At 53.7% G+C, this 21,373-nt stretch overlaps 1 long non-coding RNA gene across 3 annotated transcripts in view; it reads right to left on the bottom strand.

Moving 5' to 3' along the window:
• The window catches only part of LOC110257416 (uncharacterized), a 94,830-nt gene that overhangs the window by 6,510 nt on the left and 66,947 nt on the right, over nucleotides 1-21,373 (bottom strand). The window contains exon 3 of one of the 3 annotated variants that reach the window (XR_014831971.1): nucleotides 17,423-19,359. The exons of 1 other annotated variant lie outside the window; for it this stretch is intronic. This is a non-coding gene — a long non-coding RNA (uncharacterized LOC110257416). Of the gene's footprint in view, nucleotides 1-17,422; nucleotides 20,896-21,373 lie in introns of those variants that run through there. One more of the 3 variants, XR_014831970.1, reaches the window with a different exon arrangement.

Below are 21,373 nucleotides of genomic sequence, written 5' to 3'. Positions count from 1 at the left end.
GCTACTTATCTGGTCAGTTTCTCCTGCACGTGGCAATGGTCAGTGATGCTGCAGAAAAACACTTCAGGTATTCAGTTTTAATCAGTACTGGGGCCGATGCTCAGAAACCACAGAAGCTTCATCCTGGTTTTCTCCAGAATGGGGAGGAGAGGTGATGGTGGTAAATGGAGTCCTGGCCGGACTCTGGTCTATCGTGGGCCCACTGGGCCTATGGACCTGCCTCCCCCCAACAAGGGTCGTTGCCCTGACTCCTGGATGCATGTTTAGGATGCTGTGCTGGGCAGCTGGTCCTTGTTCTGTGAGGTGAGAGCATCTCAGTGGAGAAGGTCAAGTGGAAATGGAAACTTCACCCCATCCAGCCCATGTACCACGTCCCAGGAGGGGCGGTGACCAGAGCCATTCTCAAAAGAGCGAAAAGAAGCAGAGATGAGGTCTCTGTCCTACTGCTGTGTGATTCATCCATCCAGCCCTCGCAGAAACAGGATGAGTCCTGACGGTGGCCATTAGCAAGCAGCCCTGATCGGTCTCTGTGCCATGTGTGCTATCCTTGCAAACGAACGTGGCCAAGGTCTCCTGCTATTGATTGGACAACTGAGCTCTCTTCCAGCCCAAGCAGAAAAGAGGTCCAAGACTGGTTTGCATAGATCTAGAGTGGACCAGCAGATGCATTCGCAGGTTGGTCCCAGGGCTAGTGAGCTTCCCCACCCGCTCTCATAATGAAACTTGGACCATCTGAACGTCCTCGGCGTGTCCCATTGGTCCATGACAGTGACAATATGATGCTGATCAGGCCCCAAGAGCAAAAGGTGGCCAGTTGGCTGGAGGCTTGGAGAAGACACATGTGCTTTAGGGGGTTGAGCCGGGTCCAGCGAGGTATTGGGGGCCTGTTACACCTTCAGGGCTCCAGTGGTCAGAGGCATCCACCGTCTTCTCTAAAGTAGAAGTGTTGACTCTCGGCCCCCTCCCCCACCCAAGAAAGAAGCAGCACAGCTCCTGGTGGGTGTTTTGGTTCTGGAGACAGCCTCCTCCACACCTGGGGACTTCATATCCATTCCTGGATTAACGTGGAGATGCTAGCTTCCAGGGGGGCTCAGAGCAGGTCCAAGCTGGGGTGCAAGCTGCCCTGCTGTGTGGACCACACAATCCAGCAGACGCCGTGGGGTTGGAGGTGTCAGTGAGTGTGTGGTGGGGGGAGAATTCACTGGAGAATCTGAGACCTGGTGGAAAACGGCTCCTGGTACACCTAAAAGGTCATAAAATTAATGTCCATCCATGTTTACTAAATAATTAGCCTGAGGTCTGAACACCATAAAAAAGCACAATGCTCAGATTATCATATCAGAAGAACAAGAATGATTCTTTTTTTTTTTCCTTTTTCTTTTCTTCTTTTTTTCCCTTTGGCTGCAGCAGCTTGATGTGGGACCTCAGTTCCCAGACTGGGTTCCAACCCTGGCCACAGTCTGAAAGCATAAATCCTAACCACTGGACCACCAGGGAACTCCCAGGAATGGTTCTTTTTTTTTTTTTTTTTTTTTTTCTTTTTATGGCCACACCTGCAGCATATGGAAGTTCCCGGGCTAAGGGTCAAATTGGAGCTGTGGCTATAGGCCTACAGCACAGCCACAGCAATACCGGATCCGAGCTGCATCTGTGACCTACACCTCAGCTTGCAGCAACACTGGATCCTTAACGCACTGAGTGAGGCCAGGGATTAAACCCGCCTCCTCACAGATGCCATGTTCTTAACCCACTGAGCCACAGTGGGAACTCCCCAAGAATGATTCTTGAAGGCTCATAATCTGTATTTTGATCAAGGATCATCCAGTGGATTTTTAAATACTTTCTTTAGACTAGATGTGAACTTAATATATGTGAAATAATAAAACAGAATGGTTTAGAGTGGATTTAAAAATTTCAGAGTTCCCGTCATGATACAGCAGAAACAATGCCGTCTAGGAACCATGAGGTTGTGGGTTTGGATCCCTGGGCTTGCTCAGTGGGTTAAGGATCCGGCATTGCCATGAGCTGTGGTGTAGGTCACAGACATGGCTTGGATCTGATGTTGCTGTGGCTGTGGTGCAAGCCGACTGCTGTATCTCCAATCAACCCCTAGTCTGGGAACCTCCATATGCCATGAATGTGGCCCTAAAAGAAAAGGCAAAAAAAACAATTTCCATTCCTACTAGAGATGGAATGCCTAGCCATGGGACATCATGTGGCCATGAGGTCATGCCCACCCATCACGAACTGTGTCCCCACAAAGCCATGGGGTTGAGCTGGCCTCATAGCAGCCATCATAACGTGGAAATGGCATAAGCAGGGCCAGAGGGGTCCAGCAAGCTGCAGGAGCAGATGGCTCGGACCCTGTGTCCCCACTGCTGACTGTGCCGCTTCGATTTAATGATGGGAGCCCCCAGGGCTGCTGCAAAGACGGACTTGCTCACAGCCGCAGGAAAAGCAGTCAGGGGCAGCCTGCAGCAATCTGTCCTTTCAGGGGTGCCCTAGGTTGCTTCAGCACCTGGGGCAGCCAACGTCCAGTGATGGCGAGGGAAGGACACAAAGGCCTGACCACTTCCACCTGATGGGCACTGCTTCTTCTCACGCTCCTGCAGGAGCAGCCAGGGCTTGGGGGGCCTCCCTTTGCATGGCGATTCCGCTCGACTCTTTGCTCCTCCTTCCACAGGTGTGGGTCCCAGATGAGCATCTCACACTTGAAGTTCTGTTTCAGCATCTGCTTCTGGAGAACCCGACCGGGGTCAAAGACGCAGCAGTAGAGCCAGGACGTCAACCCATCAGCATTTGCTCCGCGTGCAGACAAGGAATCATTCGGCACTATGGTTTTATTCCCACACTGGTGCTGGCTCTGCACCCACCACACTTGGGGTCCAGCATCAGGCTCATCCTCTCCCGTCCAGCCACTGGGGGCGGAAGTGAGCGCAAGGAAGAGACACACCTCTTTCTGAAAGGCTTTGGCCCCCCAAGGTGACACATGTGGCCACATCAGCTGCACCGCAGGCCGGGTGGCCCTGGCGGGTTAGACCTCGCCAGGTCTAATGTCCGGTTCTGCCAGAAGCTGACCTTGACACGAGGAATCAAATGCAAGGGTTGATTTGGAAGGAAACACGGAAAGAGGATAAGGAGACCAGGAGGGGAGGAAGCCCGAAGCGGTGCATGAGCAGCCAGGGTACCACTGGTGGTGCCAGCGAGGTTTATCCCTGGGAGGAGCACTGACCCTCCAAGGCCCCCTCTGCGCTCATGTCCTGCCTTTTCCTGGGACCCCCGCTCAAATCTACCGCTTGCCCTGGAGTCCTGCCTCCTGGTCTGCTCCCAGTGGAAGCACACCAAGACCCTTAACGGGTGCGATTTTAAGCGAAATGAAAATCACTCTTTCCCTTTAAACGTTAAAATACATTTATTGGTAGCTTTTTTCATAGTTACTCTGGTCTCCTGCTTCCCTTTGAAAATGAGAACAAGTAATAGCCAGGGACCCAATTTTAAACAAGGGCTGGAACGTTCCCTCTGGGCTGGACGGGTCCAATCTGGCCACGCCCTCGGCCACGCCCCTTGGTTTCCCGGAGGGCATTCATTCTCCTCACCAGTGATCATTTCGTGGCAGGGTGATTTTCCTCAAATTCGAGAAATATTTCCCTTGATCCTCGTCTGCAGCCAAAATGGGTACCGATATACCAGGAGCACTGCGTGTTTGGAAGAAAACGCATTTCTAGGAAGATGCGAAGAGGGTTCCCGTGCATCCTGCACGAGAGGCCGGACTGCCACCCCCCAGCTCTGGCCTCCCAGGGCGTTTGCGCTTGTGATCTTGTGGCCTAGAACTGAGATTTCATCTCAACCCCCCAAGAAATCAGATCAAGCAGGCACCAGGTATTCTGAGGGTGGCCAGCGGTAATGTAAAAAATAGACATTTCCAAACATCCGTGACGCCTTTCCCCCACGGTTAAGAGAGATCCTTACAGAATCCAGAGACAGATGAGTACTTCAGACGTGGTCACGGGTCCTTCGGAGTCGTGCTGTGTCGGAGCCCGCCTTGGTTTTCACTTGGTCTCTCTCCTTGTTCCCTGAATTTTCATTTGTCGGAGAGGCGCAATTTTAAGGCAAACCCTGGCGCAATAGCTATTTCCCTCTTCTCCACCGCGGAGGTACCTGCAGGCTTTGATTCTCAGGGTTTCTCCCCACATTACTTCCTAAATATTTCCCTGTGTCCGGACAGCCTACACGCCACCTGCATGAGGGGTCCCCGTCACGGGAGCTCTTGCAGGACGGGCCAGGAGCGCTGAGGGTGCTTTCAGCTTGCTTTCTTGTTTATTTATTCAGCTATTATTTCCCTGTGTTTGGGCATCTTCGTGTATGCGGCATGTTTTCCCTCGAACGTGTTCTTTCCTTTGGATAAACAACCAGGAGGAAGAGATCCCAGGCTCAAAGGACGTGGGCGTTTGAAAGCCCACGAGGGACTCCGCCTCGGGACTTTGGGGAAATCCTTCACTGTCCGAAATTTTAATCTCAGCGCCTTATCTTCCAAGCTTATCGCTAACTGGTCTGTGCTCCAGCCACTTACGGCGAGAAATCCAGCCCTCCGTCCGAGAACATAAATATGACACTACAAAGAAGATTTTAAAAACCTGTGCCAAGCTCTTGGTTCCCCCAAAGAAAGGCTGCATCCAGAGAAGGAGGCTCAGGCTCCAAGGGACCTGGATTTGGGGGCCCATTTTTCGGGGAGCCCCACAGGGTCCCTCATACGGCCCACACATGCCCACACCTGCAGGCCACCTGCAAACCCACGGTCACTGTTTCTAGAGCAAAGTGGGCTCCAACCTTAAAGAATCATCAATCAGAAATCTCTCTCACATTTCCTATTCGGCAAAACACCCGTGGTCACCCCCACATCAACGTTAAAACGGCAGAAGACTCCAGAAACTCAACTCTTTCTTCAGTAAAAGCCTGGTCATCACATTTTATACACTTAAGGAGACAGCCTTTTAAATATAGTCCTGGCAGTTCAGCTAAATCCTCTCAAATGATAAGATCCTCTTGCTGAAACAAAGGGTCACGTCATTCTAATCAATATAATTATATTTTTAAAAGAAAGTTTTGGAGTGCCCTTTCCTGAGGCATGTCAGTTGTTTCCAAAAGCTTGATTAGTTTATTAATCTCCTTTCCCTCCTTAGTTATGCATTTCAAGAGACTACTTAACATCAAGTTCACATTAATGAAACAATTAAGATAATTTAAGATAATATATCATTTCAAAAATATATGAGTCCAAATCTCTGAAAGCATCTTATAAAAGACCCAAGGACCTCACTGCAGAAATGGGCCATCAAAACAGAATCATGGCGTGCAGTATGTGAAGGGCTCAGATAGCCTTTCAACGTGGGGTGTTTTTGCCACAGTCAGAGTTATTTAAAATCATTCTCTCTTGGATTTCTCCCCTTGAGACTTTTGAGATTCCCAAAGATCTGAATAATCTCTGAGAGATTCAGGGAAATGAAGTAAGAAAATCTTTCTGAGATAAAATACTGCTGCAGATGTCACCATGATGGGATCAGGATGGCTGCTTCTGGTGGTAACTGATGGGGAAGCCGCACCAGAGAATCTTCTAGAAGATGGAAATATTTACTATCTTAGAAGGATTCTTTCCTACACACACACACACACACACACACACACACACACACACACAAAAACCATTAAGTTTTTCGAGCTTGGCAGTTTGCATGTTATACCTTCATTTGAAAGTCCAGATAAATAGTAATTAAGAGAAAAAAAACCACCTGCCTGAGAAATAAGGAGGAAATGCATTGTGTCCAGGGAAGAGAAGAATGTTTAGAAGGAGGCGAGGAAGTTCCCATGGTGGCTCAGCAGGTTAAGAACCTGCCATAGTCTCCATGAGGATGTGGGTTCGATCCCTGGCCTCACTCAGTGGGTTAAGGATCTGGCGTTGCAAGTCGCAGACACAGCTAGGAAAAAGCACAAACGAAAGAGTAGGTGCGGAGGGACAGGCCAGGTCTGGGGGGTGACCTCCATAATCAGGTTTCAGGCTTTGGTTCAACAACCGTTAAGAACTGCAGGATGGTGACAGCCCAGCAGTAAACCCGGCGTAGGTTCCCTGGAGCCTGAGCCCCGCACCCCCGCCCCTTGCTGGAGAAGGGGACCCTGTCTCTAACCTGTCCCATGGCCAGGAAGGGGCTGCTGGGTTTCTTAGCTGTTCCTTTTTTTTCCCCTTCTATTTTTAATTCCAGCCTAATAGAATGTCTCATTGCTCTGGTTAGTCCTGGCTGTAGTTTGTGCCTCTATTAAATGCAAATTAACCCCCTTCTGGAGCCCTCCCCTGGTTTTCAAGGGCCCAAGGCCCCAGGAGGCTGGGGCAGGCTGGTGTCGGGGCCAGTTTCTGATGGTGCTGTAGCCTGTCCCAGACCATGTGCTTCAGCAGAAAGCACAGGAGCCCCCGCCTTGGAGAAACAGATCCCCCCCTATGCAGCTTCCCCTTAAGCATCTCCAGAATCTTCCTGGGACCTGCTTTCCCAGAAGGGCAGGTCTGCAGGGCTCCTCTCTCTGGCAGGACAGGGTGGGGCCTGCGAGCCTCCCTTCTCCACAGTGGCTCCTCGGCTCTCCTGCAGGTGCTGCTTTAATGATAACGGCAGCGGGGAGGGAGAGCTTGCGAGAGCCCTAAGATGTAGAGAGAAAATCCTTTAAGGCTCTTCAGCATTCTTTCATGGCTTGAGCTAAAGGGTTCCTCAAAAATGGGTCACCAGGTATTTACAAAGGCAGGGAAGAGTTTTTAAAGTTTTTTGTTGTTGTCATTTAGGGCTGCGTGTGTGGCACATGGAAGTTCCCAGCCTAAGGGTTGAATGGGAGCTGCAGCTGCCAGCCTACATCACAGCCACGGCCACACCAGATGGAGCTGGTCACAACCACGTGACCTCCCCCAGTTTGGAGCGTGAAACACAAGTTCCAGGGAAAAACTCAGACCCCATCAGCGATCCACAGGAAGGGTTCCTGAGCAACTGCCACGCGCCCGGAGCCCCAGCACAGGAGATTCACTGCTGCCAAAAGTTCTGGAAAGAATTTGATAATCTGCCTTTTTCAATGATCGGAATTTTACGCACCGAAAAAGGCACAGAGGATCTGAATTTGTCTTTACAATTTTCTTGTGAGGTTTGAAGGCACGTGAGCCTGGCTCCTTCTGCTCCCGTGACTTCAACTCAATTGTGAGGGAAGGGGTTTGCAGCCCACTGGCTGAGGTTGCTGTCACCTTTCCCGGACCGAGTCAGATGTTAAGCCGCCTCCACTGCTCTGTGTTGACCTGCTAGAGGACTTTGAAGAAAGCAGGTAGGCCTCAGGGGATGGTCCATGCGGCCTGAGGGTTAATAGAGGCAGATCTGAGGATGAGCCCCGCACGAGAAGGGCCAATCGGAAAAGAAACCCATGCTTGGCTCAGGAAGTGCCTCCTGCCAGGTCAAAGGCAGATGACCTTGACCTCTTCCCAGTGGTCAGGGATCCCAGCTATGTCCTTCTGGGCCCCCAACAACCAGAAAGACCAACCTAGGGCCTCTCCCCACCCCTGACATTGTGCCAGCTCAGCTCAGATCTCATCTGCCCGAGCTGGAGCGAACGAAGCATGCGAAGAGATTTAAATGTCAGAGCAAAGGAGTTCCTGCTGTGGCACAGTGGGTTGAGACTCCCACTGCAGTGGCTCAGGTTGCTGCAGAGGCACAGGTTTGATCCCCGGCCCAGTGGAGGGAGTTAAGGATTCAGCGTTGCCAGTTGCCACAGCTGTGTCGTTGGTTGCAGCTGTGGCACAGATTCAGTCCCTGGCCCAGGAAGTTCCATATACTGTGGATGTGGCCGTTAAAAAAACGAAACAAACAAACAAAAAAACCAACTGTCAGAGTGAGAAAGAAAAAAAATGCTTCTCCCTTTTCCATCTGACCCCTTAGCTGAAACATCTAATAGGAATTATAAACCAGTGTGAGGAGTTAGTGATTAGGTCCAGGACACACGCGGTCTTTATTGCCGCAATGGTGACTTTTCAGAAACACGAGGAAAAACGTGAGTCCTCAGTAGTTAAATTAAGGTCGGCCTTCCCCTGAAGAGCTGTGGCTTCGTCTGGGGCAGGGGGTGGGGGGATTCACGAGAAACCCTACGAGGCAGTGCTAGGCATTCAGGACGCACCGGGCACTTTCAACTGGGGCCAGGGTGGCACTTTTCGGGGGGCGGTTTTCTTGCTTGAGAAAGTGAAATGCAACGGAGTTCCCCAACGTGTTAATTTGATTAAAACCCAGCTGGGGTTGAGCAGGTCCGAACCCAGAAGCATTTCCCATTACCTCTGCTGTGCGAGGGCTGCTCTGGTTCCTTCATATTTCAGCTGTGATGGGGCCACCGCGCTGTCTGTTAATCCTTAGGTTCCGCGATGCTAAGCTGGGCTAATTTTGCTGGGACTTGAGTAAGGAGATGTGGCCGCTTTCTCCCCAGTGATGGGCAGCAGACACGAAGAGAAAACTCGTTCCTCTCAGCCAGCAAAGTGCTGCTCTTCTAAGGTGCAAATCAGAGCCTGCAGCCGTGCCCAGCAGGCTCAGGTCTGCCCCCTACTGCCCGCCGCAGAGGCCCCCTTGTCCCCCTGAACTGGCCTGCCCACCTAGCCCCACTTTGCCTTACTTCTCTCCATCCCTCCAGACCTTGGGCCAGTGCTCAGACTGCCCGGTTCCCTTCTGCCCCTGGGCCTTTGCACCAGCCGTTCCCTCCACCAGCCAGAAACATGGCTTTTCCCATGGCCATCTGCCACCACCTGGTCAGCCAGGTCTCAGCTGCAACGTCACGTCCTCCCCGGGTGGCCTGCGGAGAGCTAGGCCAGGCCCCTCCCTCCCCCCATCGCTGGTCATGTCACTCCGGGCTCGAATCCCTGCCTATCTCTCCCACTGTCTTCCCCACTGGCACACGGCCCGTGCAGGGTCCTTAGCTCCTTGGTCAAGGCCGTTTCCCCAAGGTGAGGACGGTGCCGGGTCAGGAAGTGCCCCGTGTTTGAGAGGATGGAGTTACGGCAGCATGTGGGGGCCCGAGAGAAAGCAGAGGGGCTGGAGCTTTGGAGGAGAAAGGCAGGACCACGGCCTGAGGTCGGCGGGGGAGGCGGGATGTGTCCCCCCTCCCCTTCAGAGCTCTGGTCCTGGCGTCCCACGTCTTTGCCAGGTTCCTGTGAGGAGGACACTGATGAACTTTTTCCGGAAGGAGGCCCCCTTGCCTTGGAGAGGGGAAGGACCTTTCGAGGTTGCCGAGCTGGCGAGAGGCAGAGAGGGAACGGAGCCCAGGTTTATGTCTGACCCGAGTTCATTCTCCCAAAGGGGATGGAAGGAGCTGGGGGATGGGCGTGGGAGCTCCCAGGCAGACCCAGAACTCCGGACCGATGCCTCAGGCCAGAAGGAGAGCAGGTCCGACTGGGCTAAACACCCCCTCTGCAGCCTGGCCAGACGGTCGGGAGGCCCGGGTACGGCGGAACTGTGGGGTCTTGAGAGGGGCCCTCTCCTGGGCCCACTGGTGGCAGCCACCCTCTCCAGGAAAGGGGCCCTTCCCGTCCCGACTTCCAGCCTGTTGCTCAGCCCCTCGGGCTCCTCCTCTGCTTTCTCCCCAGGCCTTGAAGCAGTTGGCAGCCTGTCCAGCACACCTGCCACATCTGCAGTGATCACTGCCACGTCCAAGGTCATCTGACTTGCAGGAAATCTAAGGACAAAGGCTGGGGCCCCCAGCCCCCCAACCCCGCGGCCCAGCAGGCAGAGGCCCCTGGAGAGGCCCGATCTTCTCAAGGTCACCAAGTTCATTGCTGCACAGCCCGGCCAAGAACAGAGGTCTTCCCAGCCAGGCACGCCCTGCCAAGTCACAAGGACTTTACCGTATATATTCCAGACAGAGGAGGAAGCGTTTCAGGTTTTTCCATCCTGACGACGTACTGTGGATTATTTGCACGAGGTCTGGGAAATTCCAGAAGTCTGTTTTCAAAAGCCACCTTCTTGGCCGCCCTTCGCTTTGCAAATAACCCCTCATTCAGGTGTGGAGGCGGAGGCCTTCTGGTGAAGTTTCGAGACCCCGTGGCCAGCTCCTCGAGTGAAGACCACCAGCGATGGAGCGACTGCAGACCCCAAATCGCGAAGCCCCGTCCAGCACCGCTCTGCCGTCCAGGGGTCGCCCCCGGAGCAGGAGCCGTGCTTCCAGGGTCACCTGCCCAAAGCCGGCACCTGGCTTTAGTTGGGCAGCCGTCAGGGTCTGGGCGTCTGTTTCCCATCACTTTAATTCCCGTCCTCAACGTGGCCGGGCCCCCCCCCCGACCCCTCCCACCCCACCCCATAATGTGCCTTGGCCTCTACATGTAAACTCGGAGATCAGATCGAAATTCCAATGCACGGACGTCAATTGTCTGTGTGATTTGAGTACGTGGGACAAGGCCCTGGGCTGGTTATTTTTCCTGGATTCCTAGACAGGGTTATTTACGTGTTGGAAGGCCCTGGTTGCATCATTGAGCTGTTACCCTTGGATGAGTCTATACATTGCTTCTGCGTTAAGGGCAAATAAAACAGCGCCGTGAGGGGAAAATTGCTGCCTGGATTAAGTGAATTTGTCGGCTGTACCTAGAAACTCTTTATAAAGATACAGAGGGGAATTTGTAAAATATACAAGGGTAAGAAAACCCGAAACTGAAATCCTTTCTTCCCAAATAATTTAGACTAAAAAAGGAGGATAATTCATGGCGTGTTTAAGAAGGTAGCTATGGTAGATCATTGCGAACCTATAATTATAACGTCACTCTAGGCGTTTTATCATGTAGATATAATTACTCCGTTCCTAAAACTTGTTTCGTTCTTCTATGGAATAATTTTTATTTTAAAGGCAGGAAAGTTCAAAGACTAATAAAACAAACACCTGTGAACCGTCCACTGAAATTTGACAGCAGTTAACATTTCTCCACATTGCCCCAAATCCTTTTTTTAACTAAAGAAATGGAATTTTAGAATTGAGAGCATTTTATACATTTATTCTCTATCTTTGGACTCCCACTGAGAGGCAACTTCTCCCGCGAACATCAATAGATTTCTAACCATCTATCTACACAGGAGAGATCTGAGATATGTACATTCGTTTTTATATATGTCCTAAAACATAGAGCAAACTTCCTGAAAATGGCCTGCTAATAAACATTTCAGTGTGGGGACCATATGGCCTCCACTGCAGCTACTTAGCTCGGCTGCTGGGGTGTGAAAGCAGCAGCCACAGGCCATGTGTTAAACAAATGCGCGTGGACGTGTGCCAATAAAACTTTATTTACAAAAACAGGCGGTGGGTGGTACTTTGCCAAGTCCTGTTATACAGTATTATGCTGTGTGTATATTCCAGTATATGTCAACGGAACAGTAGTTCATTTGTTTTACCCACTAATTAGAATCCTGCGGCATCTCATTTTATTTACTCAGTCTTCTGTTAGGCCTTTCGATTTCCATTAGCGTTTTTTGTTTCTTTGTTGGTGTTTGGTTTTGGTTTTTAAAGACCTTCCACGTGATCAAACAGGCGAGCTGGAGCTGACACTGTCTAGCTGGAGCTAAGCCATTCCGTGAACTCCTGAATTGTTTGGTGGAAATTCGAGCTTCGGAGGGAAGGTGGCAGCAGGATTGGCTTGAGCGCCCATGTGGCTGTCCCTTGCAAAGTGGCCGCCAAATTTAGTGTAAAAGCTAGAATGTGCCCCTTTAATTATCCAGACAATTCCCTCCATCTCCTTTGTTTGCCTCGAAGGCTTGGGAGAGCGCTTGCCCCTAAGACGAGGGGCCTGGCCGAGCATGGGGTCACACCCAGACACCTAGAGAGGGCAGGCCAGAGGGCTGGTTGCTAAAGGAGGGATGTGGGCCTGGGGTGCCAGGCCCTTCGAGGGCCAGCACCACGTGGGAGCACAGCCGTCGCTGCCAGATCCTTTGAATCTTCAAGAGAAGCTGTGTATCTGGATTGCAACAGGAATCCCCCCACGTTTCAAATGCAACTCATTAATGGACGGATGGAAGGAAGGGAGGGAGGGAGGAAGAGAGAGAAAGAGGGGAGGGCGGGACCACTCTGAGCCGCAGGCACAGGCCGCCCTGGCGTCCCACCCCTGGAGGAGAAGAGGGACAGGGATCGCGGCAGGGGAGGCACAGGAAAGCCTTCCAGGCTTCTCTTCTGGGGACTCAGGAGTCCCTGGCTCTGCCCGTGCTGCTACCTCTGTCCCTGGGGGAGGCGTTCAGCCTCGTAGGCCGAGCCTGGCGTTTCCTGTCTGCAGAGCGGGGGCTGCGGATCCACACGCTACTGACCTATTTACCAAGACGGGGCGCTTGGGGAAAAGCAGAGGAAGACATTATTCTCATTGCCCGACAAATCCTCTGAAACGGAGTGTGAGCAGCCGCTCTTTCCTCCAATGAAGCCCCCTCGGCGCGCTTTTAGGCCGTGTGCCGGTCGTTGCTCCCGATAGAACCCGGAGTCCCCCACGCGGCAGGGCCACACCCCCCGGGCTTGTTGAGTGCATCGTCTGTTTCGGGTCCAAGAAAGACTCTCCCGCCTTTGCTTTCCTGCAAGATGTTCACTGGAGCAAGTCCTGTCCTTTCCCCAACCTCCAATACATTATTTGGTCTCTTCTCCCCATCCCCCTGTCCTCAATTTGGAGAGACTGCTTTGGCAGTGGTTTCCCATCGTGTCTCCTTCTTTCCTTTTGTCATTTCATGAGGGTCCTGGCCAGCTGGGAGGATCCTCCCAGCATCATTTAACATATCCCCCCGCCCCCCCGCCAAGATCCAAAATAGCAAAATTTAAAAATCCTCTTACAGAATGCCGCGCTTCCCAATATCTAGAGAGGGTGGTGCTTGTGCGCTTTTTAGCTGTGTTTTGAAGACGGGGGGGGGGCTGATTGGGGGTCCTCACGTGCCCAGAAAACCCAGAACATCTCCCTGTCCTTGGAGTTGACCCAAGCAGCTTCTTCTAAGGCTGCGGGGACCCTGGGCCAAGCCACAGGGTCAGCTGAGCTTCAGAGAGACCCAGGTGGAGTCTCCACGAGGATGATGGCAACCCAATGTTAGGAAGAGAGGAAGCTGGAACATGTCACAGCCCCCCCAGGACAGACCATCAAAGCTGCACCCTTCCCATGGGCCCCAGGCCTGGCTCCCCTCCTCCCGCCTGGGCTGCGGCTGCCCCACGTAGACGGAGGAGACAGACCAAGATGAGAAGGCGACACACAGCAGCTGTGGACTAGATTTCCATCCCAGAGTCTAGTTTTCTAGCCCGGGATATCATGTACCCAGATACGGGTTTGGATGGAACCCAGGAGTGGGGAGTGGGGAACAGGGCGGGGCAGAAAGCGGGGGAGAGATAAGCCGGCCTCACTTTCTGGGTTCTGTTGTTTGCATCCTCTGCTCTTTCATCTCTAGGCCAGGGAAGGGCTTGATAGCAAAGCTGGTGACGTGGGGGCTGGATTCTTTCCTTCCATCTGCCGTGCTGCCCTGTGTTCTCTCAAAGGCCAGAGGACAGTCACGGAGCTCAGAAGGGACGTTTCCTCAGCACGTGAGAACACTCGGTCACGCTGCACAGGGCCCCGGGGCTGGGGGCCTCCTGGCCATCTCGGCCGAGTCCCTTACTGCCCCTCTTGCACCTTCAGTTTCCCCAACGGTCACCCAAGGATCTGAACGGTGTCCCCCTGGGAGGTGGCTGCGAGCAGCTGGCCGGCCCAGCAATGCAAGGACAACAGGAGCAAGTCTGAACACGGCTCCTGGGTGGTGCCCTGGCAGGAGCTGCCCCTGCCACCTTCAGAATCCAGAGACAGGAAGACCAGGGGCTCCGCCCCACAGACAGCGCTTGGTGCGATGGTAGGAAACATCGCCACAGGCGGTGAAGGGAGAAAAGCGCACGCCAACCTTCCTCGCGAAACCCCAGAGACCTCTGCACACGTTCTCACCCCGTGGCTCCCAGCTGCCTGCAAAATGGAGCCCAAGTGCCCAGGGCAGGGCGCTCTCCCTGCACAGAGCGTGGGGGCCCAGCGGATAGGAAGGAAGGGTTGAATAAATGGCGTTTTCCGGTTGGCTTTCAAGACCCCATCCTCTGCATGAACGTGCGGCCCGGGGCGCACCGGCCAGCGTCCTCCTTGGCACATGCCCCTCCGTCTCCTGCACTGGACGACATCGCTGCCAAGCACCTGTCTTTCCCCCGAAATCCACAGGCAGCGCTGACCAGCTCCTGGATTACACTCTGTGTGTGCACGGTCCGGGTCCCCAGACATGAGGGGCACTCCCCCAGGGTGGAACCCCGCCCTACACTTACGGTGCCCCCCCCCGCCCCCACCCCCGGCCCTGGCCTTGGACTTCTCCTCGGGATCCATTTCTTACTTTCCTGTCTTTGGGCATCTTCCCTGAGGGGTTTCTCTAAATGAGATTATCCTGTCTTTTGCTCCCCCTCATTTTCTCACTTTCTTCCTTCTATCCATCCGTAAGATTTCCCCTTCTTCTTCCATCCGTTCTCCACTTTCCCACTGGTCTGGCAAGACCTTGACTGTGATGGAAGCTGCAGGTCAAGGTCAAACCACCTTTAGGAGCTCTGCCGGTTCACAGGCCCTAGAGTGGGATGAGAACCTTCCTAAACACAAACCGAGCAGCAGCAAGAGCCACGAGGAACGGCTGCGGAGACAGTGGGGTAAGCGGATTCTGCAGGTGACTCTTCATGGTTGACCTTGGACTTAGCTGTGCCGTTTCTCAGCCTCTGAAACCATCGGCAGAGCATTTGATGGAAAAAGAGTAGACAGTCTTTGAAACCTTCATACAAGAGGCGCCATCTAAATCCTCAGTGACTTTTACTCTTCAGTGTTTAATTGGACTTCCTTCTGGGATAATAGGGCCAATTTCTGAAATACGACCTTAGCAACAAATTCCCTTTAAGAATTTACGGCCAGATGCCTAGTTTGGAGGGGCAGCTATTATTGTTTCAATAAGACAAAAGGAAACATTTGAAAGACGGCACACAGTATATGCCTCAATCAGGGTGAGCTGATAAAGGCAGGAGGCCAGCGCGGCGTCTCAGTGGGGAAAACAGCAAGCAGGGCTCAGGAGGCCTGGGCATGTGGGCCTCAGGGACAAGGATGCTCACTATCCAGCCTCAGCCCCCAGGAGCACTTCCAAACACAGAGGTCTCGAGAGCTGCTTGACATAAGACTCTCCAGACGCAAGAAAACAGAAACATTTCTTCTGGGCGTAAGTGCCGGCCCAGGAAGGCAGGTAGCCACGGTGCTCGGGGAAATTCCACCTGCCTCTGGGATGACCGCTAGACCAGGCCATCAGCACGTGGCACATTGTGACGTTGCTCCCTCTAGGACCGGGCATGGGTTTCCAGAGGCAAAACTGGGACCACCTGTGGGGTCCGAACCTTTGGGTGGCAAACATTTTGCTCAGTCAATGACCTGGCTCACACCTCCTGGCTGCCATTAACCTCTTTTCGTCATAGACATGACAACCATTCTGCTAACCTGATACCTTTAAAATGTGAAGACCCAGCAAGCTACAGAACAGGTGTGGCATGGAAGGAAGCCTAGGAGCATATTGCTAAGTGAAAGAAGCCAGCCTGAAAAGGCTGCAGGTTGCATGATTCCAGCTACGGGACAGAGAATGCAAAGCTATGGAGACAAGAAAAACAGAAAAGGATCTGTGGTTGTCCGGGCTTTGGGGTGGGTGCCGTGGCCCATCTGAACCTGAACTCCAGCCCTTGATATAATGTCTCATGAACCATTTAGCCTCCCTGTAGATGCTAAGCCTCACTAATAACTGGGATTGGTCCCTTTGGCATTCCAGCCCTGACCTCCAGCCCCCGCCTCCGAGCCTCGGCGCTCGGCCCCAAGCCTGATCCCAGTATCGCTGGATAAATGAGGAAGTGTTGTTTGCAACTTGTCATCCTTAAGCCTAGAGTCCTAGGCCTTCATGACCAGCCCAGCTCCCTACCACCTCATCCAGAAGGACCGTGTATATATCAACGCCAGGGGCTTAAAAACTATCGGGATCTTAAAAGTTCTACCACAATTTGTTCCTCTGTGAATATATTTAATGACTGGCACTCGCGGCCCCTGCTCCTCCTTCTCCTGCCCCCTGCTCCATGAGTGATGTCAGGCTCTGGCTGTAAAAATAACTGCTTCTCACGCGAGGTTCTGGTCCTTTCTCAGCTGGGTTTGAATGTTGAGCCTAAGAACTTGCCTGCAGTTTTTTAGGGACTCAATATTAGGGTTTCTTTATAATTCTATTAACATGTTAGATGTAACCTTTAATAAAGAGAGATTTCTCTGAAAATCCTTAACCCTAAGAAAAAGCAAACTTTCCTGTGGAGACAGAAGTGGGGATGGTGCGGGGGGTGGGTCTTGAGAAGACCCTTCTGGATCATGGCGGTGGTTTCCCTTTTGATCTGAGCCTGCGTGGGAGGCTGAGTAAGGGCCCCCAAAGAGGTGCACCCCCTAAGCCCCAGAGCCTGTGAATATGCTATTTCCTGGCCAACGGACTTTGCAGGTGTGCTGAAGCCGTACCCTCACGGCAGGTGTGCTGAAGCAGGTGTTGGTGAAGAGTCAGGTTTGCAGAGTGGGGAGCTCATCCTGGATTATCCTGGGGTTCTTGGACCATGGCCAGGATCCCTTTAAGAGGGATGCAGGATGATCAGAGACAGAAAAAGAGACTGGAAGAGGCTTTGGAGGAAGAGACCACGAGCCACCAGATACAGGCAACTCGTGGAGGCTGGAAAAGACGAGGGCTTTTCTCCTAAATCCTCCAGAAGGGATGCAGTCTGGCTTGCACCTTGATTTTAGGACTTCTGACTCAAGACCTATAAAACCATTAATTCGTGTTGTTTTCAGCAGCTAAGTTTGTGGCAATTTGTTACAGCAACCGTTCGGGGACTAATACAGTGTGTCTATAGCTGAAAAGTCACAGGTGTGTCCACGTAAGGTTTGTAGGACTGGCTGTGTGTCCAGGTCCGATCTCAACCTCGGCGTTACTAACATCTGAGTCCAGATTACTCACGGTGGTGGGGCCGCCCTGTGCACTGTAGGGTTTTAGCAGCATCCTGGGCCTATGCCCTCTAGATGCCGGCAGCAGCCCCTCATCCCCAGATGTGACACCAAAATACTCCGGACATTGCTGTGTTCCCTCAAAGGCAAAGCCACCCTTGGTTGGGAAGCGCGGCTGTGTGCGTATCATTACTGTTATTATTCCTTTTAGCATATGAAAGTTCCCAGGCCAGGGATCGAACCCCTGCCACTGCAGTGACCATGCCAGACACGTAACCCGCTGTGCCACCGGGGAGCGCCCATACTTCAATATTAAACCAAGTGCATAAATTCCATGTAAAATAAAGTGGAAACAAAACAAAGCAAAACACACCCTCTACCCGACTCTGATCAGAGCATCTCTGGAAGCACTCGCTTTATTCAAGGCACAGACAAGGCTGCTCCTTTGGAGGGAGCTTTAAGAGGCTCCCCTGCTGCCCTCTTAGAGGAGCCTTCTAACCCCCCGGCCATCCCGTGCATGTGAGGGGTGGGGGTGAGGATGTGCCAGCCGCTAAGGGGGCCAGGGTACCCGGGCTGAGACCCCACGGGGCTCAGCGCTGTTCGGCCCGTGTTACATGGAACCACCCGAGTTCGACAGAAACCAGCCCCGGGGCTGGCAACTCGAGCCCCCTGGAAAGGCTGGGTCTGCACAGTGTGAGGGACACGTGGGGCCCTGACAGTCCCCAGGTGGCCCCCGGAGGGACAGTGCTGGGCGGCTGATTAGCTGGAAGGAAAGCAGAGAAGGGGCAGCTCTCCTAAACAAGAAGTCTCTGCCTGGCCGTGTTCCTCTCACCCCTAACCTTGGACTGATTGTCAGGAAATCTACCTTCCCAATTACCTAATTGCTGCAAAGTGACATTCGAAAGCTCAAAGAGGTCAGGCCTAGGGGGCAGGCCCGGCTGTCAGCCCCTGGGTCCTTGGCGGGGGGCTGGCTTGGCTCAAATGCCACCTTCGGAGGCCCCCACCCCGTCCCTTTGATGTGGGGTCAGAGGGCTGCAAACCAGGAGACAGAGAGCAGCCTCAGCTTGGGGCGGCGGCGCTGGTAAACAGGACCAGCAGTTTCTGGACGGTTGGGCTGCTTCCCAGCCAGGCAGCTCACAGAGGCGCTGGACTGCTTTTTCGGGCGCCCAGAGATCGGCTGTAGGCAGAAGCCCCTCTGCGCTGGGTTCGGAGGGCGGGAGGACTTCATGGCAAGTGAAAATCAGCTTAGGGAGAGGGCAAAGTGCTAAAAAGAGGGGACCGTGGCTCCAGATCTTTGCTGAATCCGGGGGTTCCTCTCCCCCCGTCGGTCCTCACACACGTCGGAAAGTTAGTAAAACGGAGCAGGCATCTCATCCGCACCCCCAGGTTTTATCCTGAGCTTGAACAACCGTATCACGTCTCTGTCACTGGCAAAGAGGGATCATGCCCAGGCTTTGGGAGTGGGGACTGCGGGCAGAGGACTGAGGCCCCGGGCTCTGGCAGCTCCTGTCAGCGGCAGCTGGCAGCTTGCTGGTGTTTTACCAGCAAGGCCACTGCTCCATCCTCCTTCCAGGCTGAGATTAAACGTACAGAACAGCCCAGCCGCAGGGAAGGCTTCTTTTTCACAGTATTTCACAGACGGGGGGCACTATCCAGCTTGCGGAATCAAGGAAAAAATAAAAGGAACGCTGGCACTTACAAAACCTGCAGTGCCCCTGGTAGCCCGGCGTGACAAGATGCAAGCAGGGCTGCACGCCTGGGGCCCAGCTGGCCTCCTGGCCGCCGGCCACTCTTCCTCCTGGGCGAGGTCCCTGCGGCTCAGGCGTCCGCGTCAGCTGGCCAGGCCTGTCTGGCGGGAAGGGAGAGCTTTGCCCTCTCCGAATGTTTATTATTCCGACTACTTGGATTATAAATGCTGAGATATATGAAAATGCAGATGTTGCTCTTTTGATGATCCAAGAATGTGAGGTTTAGGCAAAGAGCCTTCCTTGAGCTTGGCCCGAGCCCCCCTGGCGTGCATTCTGCAGGTGGGGTGCTCTCGACGGCTGCTTCGGACGCTTTTCCAGATCTTTTGCTTCGGATCTGGACATCCAGCCTCTGCACGGAGGGCGCCTGCTCCCAGGGTGGGGGGGGTCTCTGGCCCAAAGGGAGGAGTGGGGTCACGAAGGCAGAGAGGGACACATTCCAGGCACAACGAACCGTGGCCTTGCCTTGTGGTGACTGGGAAGCAGCCTTGTCGGGGGCTCCAGCACAGCCTGGCGGCCTGTCTATGAGCTGTGTGTCCTTGAACAAGTCACGTCCCTTCACTGTGTTGGTCTTCTCACCTGGAAAACGGGGCTGATGAGAGAACCCAGCCTCCGGGAGCCTCTCTGCCATCCCCTGGGGCTGTGCTGCGAGATGGGGGCCGTCCCGGACCTTGGAGGCCTGGCAGCATCCTCGGCCTTGCCCGCTAGAGCTCAGGTGTCCCCTCTCCAGGCTGCGACGACCAAAGATGTCTCGAGACGTAGCAGACACCCCGCCCTCCCTCGAAGGCCATCCTGAGGGGTCAACAAGTCACCTCGTACAAAGCTTCAGAGCAGTGCCTGGGAGGGGACGGGCTGGCTTTAAAAAAAGCCCTTGGAACCAGAGCAGGTGAGGTGCAGAAACCCTGCCCGTGGGCGGATCTGGCCCCTGGAAGGGGAGCGTGTCTCACCTTGCCTGTAGGCTGGGGGCCACCCACCCCACCTGGCCTCTGGACCGTGTTTTGAGCCCTTTTGATGAAAGGTAGTGTCCACTATGTCTGCAGGTGATGGTGTCACCATGCAGGCAACCGCCTCACTTCCCCGGGTCCCCAGTGCCAACTCGCGCCTCCTTGGCAGAGACTAGGTTTTGGAGTGTCGGACGGGGGCCCTGAGCTGGGGCTGTTTTCTCTCCTTTGGTTTATCTACAGTCAGCAGTGCTACCCCCCGGGCCTCTCTCCTGGAGCCTGACAGACGGGAGTGAGGAAAGACCAAGTCTCCCTGACCAGGCCTGGGGCGACCAGGTGGCTTCCTTCCAGGGGTGCTCGGTGGCCGTGTGCGGAGTTTTCATCCGCCAAGTGCAGCATGACCTTCCTTTGCAATAACCACTCTCAGGAGCAACTTTCTTCCGGGTGGGAACCTCTAACCATTGTCTACAGGTCCTCGGAAGAGGCAGAGCTGCTGGTGATGGGCCCAGAACGTACGTTGCCTGGAAGGGTCCGAAATGGTGGCTGGAGACGGGCCCCCGGGGAGAGGCAGGGTTCCGCGGGCCGTGCCGGGACACGTGGTGCCCATGAGGCACTGAACATAGCCTCTGAACTGCGAGGCCCCCGTTCGCGATCTATACCTTCTCTGGAAAAGTCAGAGGGTCTGGCCACCCTGGCCGGGTTCCCAGGGGATGGATGGTGGCGGGGGCGGGGGGGGGGGGGTGCTGACAGCAGCTGGTGCAGCTCCAGCCGGACCCAGACAGGCGGGGGCCCTCGCTCGGGGCAACGGTGCAGATGCACCTGATTTCGCCACACACTCTGCGTTGTCAATCCCCCAGGGTCATTTCAAAGTGAATAAATGAACCGGGGCTGATGAAGTGACAGCAGGGAAGGCGGTGGCCCTGAGTGAGTGGCCCCTGTGTGCTCCTCTCAGCGGGCCTGCTGCGGTCCCCGGAGCCCCACCAGTCCGGCGGATGTGAGTAAACATCAGGCAGCTTCCTCAGGGGTCGTTTATTTGCTGAGCCAACACGAATGCTCAGCACTCGTGCCAGAGGCTCTTGCGATCTCTTCAACAACTTCCTGCTAAAGCTGCTTTCCAGAGTCAATCTCTCCTTGTCTCTCTCGTTTTTCTGCAATAACCTCATTTAAGAAGGACCTGAAAATAGATGCCAACTTGTTGTTGTTCTTTTAATAATGACTATCTTTTAATAGTGAGAGGTTTTTTGTCTGTTTTTTTAAAGGAGAATCCACATTTCATAAAGATGCCATTTGGGGTTTAAAACCCCAAAGTCCGTCCTTCCTGGATGCTTTCTGCAGTGGTCACCAGGCAGAGCTTGTTTCCCCTAATGCATCACATAGTTGATCATGAGAAGATAACACCCCCACTCATTCTTTCCTCCCACGTCTGTGGGGTCTTCTCGATGGGGGTGCATGGTCTTAAATGGTTCTGCCTGTTGCTTCCTATAGGCAGACGATGCCGCAGACGCTGTGTGCTGGGAAGCTGACACACTGGGGGCCATTCCTGCTTGCCATCTGAATGAATTCCCTCACCACGTATGATGAAAGGGAGCAGAAAATTCATCCACAAAACACATGGTTGCTGGCATTTGAATACACTTCCCAGAGTGTTTTTT

Source organism: Sus scrofa, chromosome 17 (assembly GCF_054392235.1).
Source record: "Sus scrofa isolate SSC_HxYL_T2T_F1_AM1 chromosome 17, Sscrofa_HxYL_maternal_Yorkshire_Landrace_v2.0, whole genome shotgun sequence".
In the NCBI taxonomy this organism is placed as follows: domain Eukaryota; kingdom Metazoa; phylum Chordata; class Mammalia; order Artiodactyla; family Suidae; genus Sus; species Sus scrofa.
Note: the sequence above shows the minus strand (reverse complement) of the source record. Positions and strands in the feature narration are given on the sequence as shown.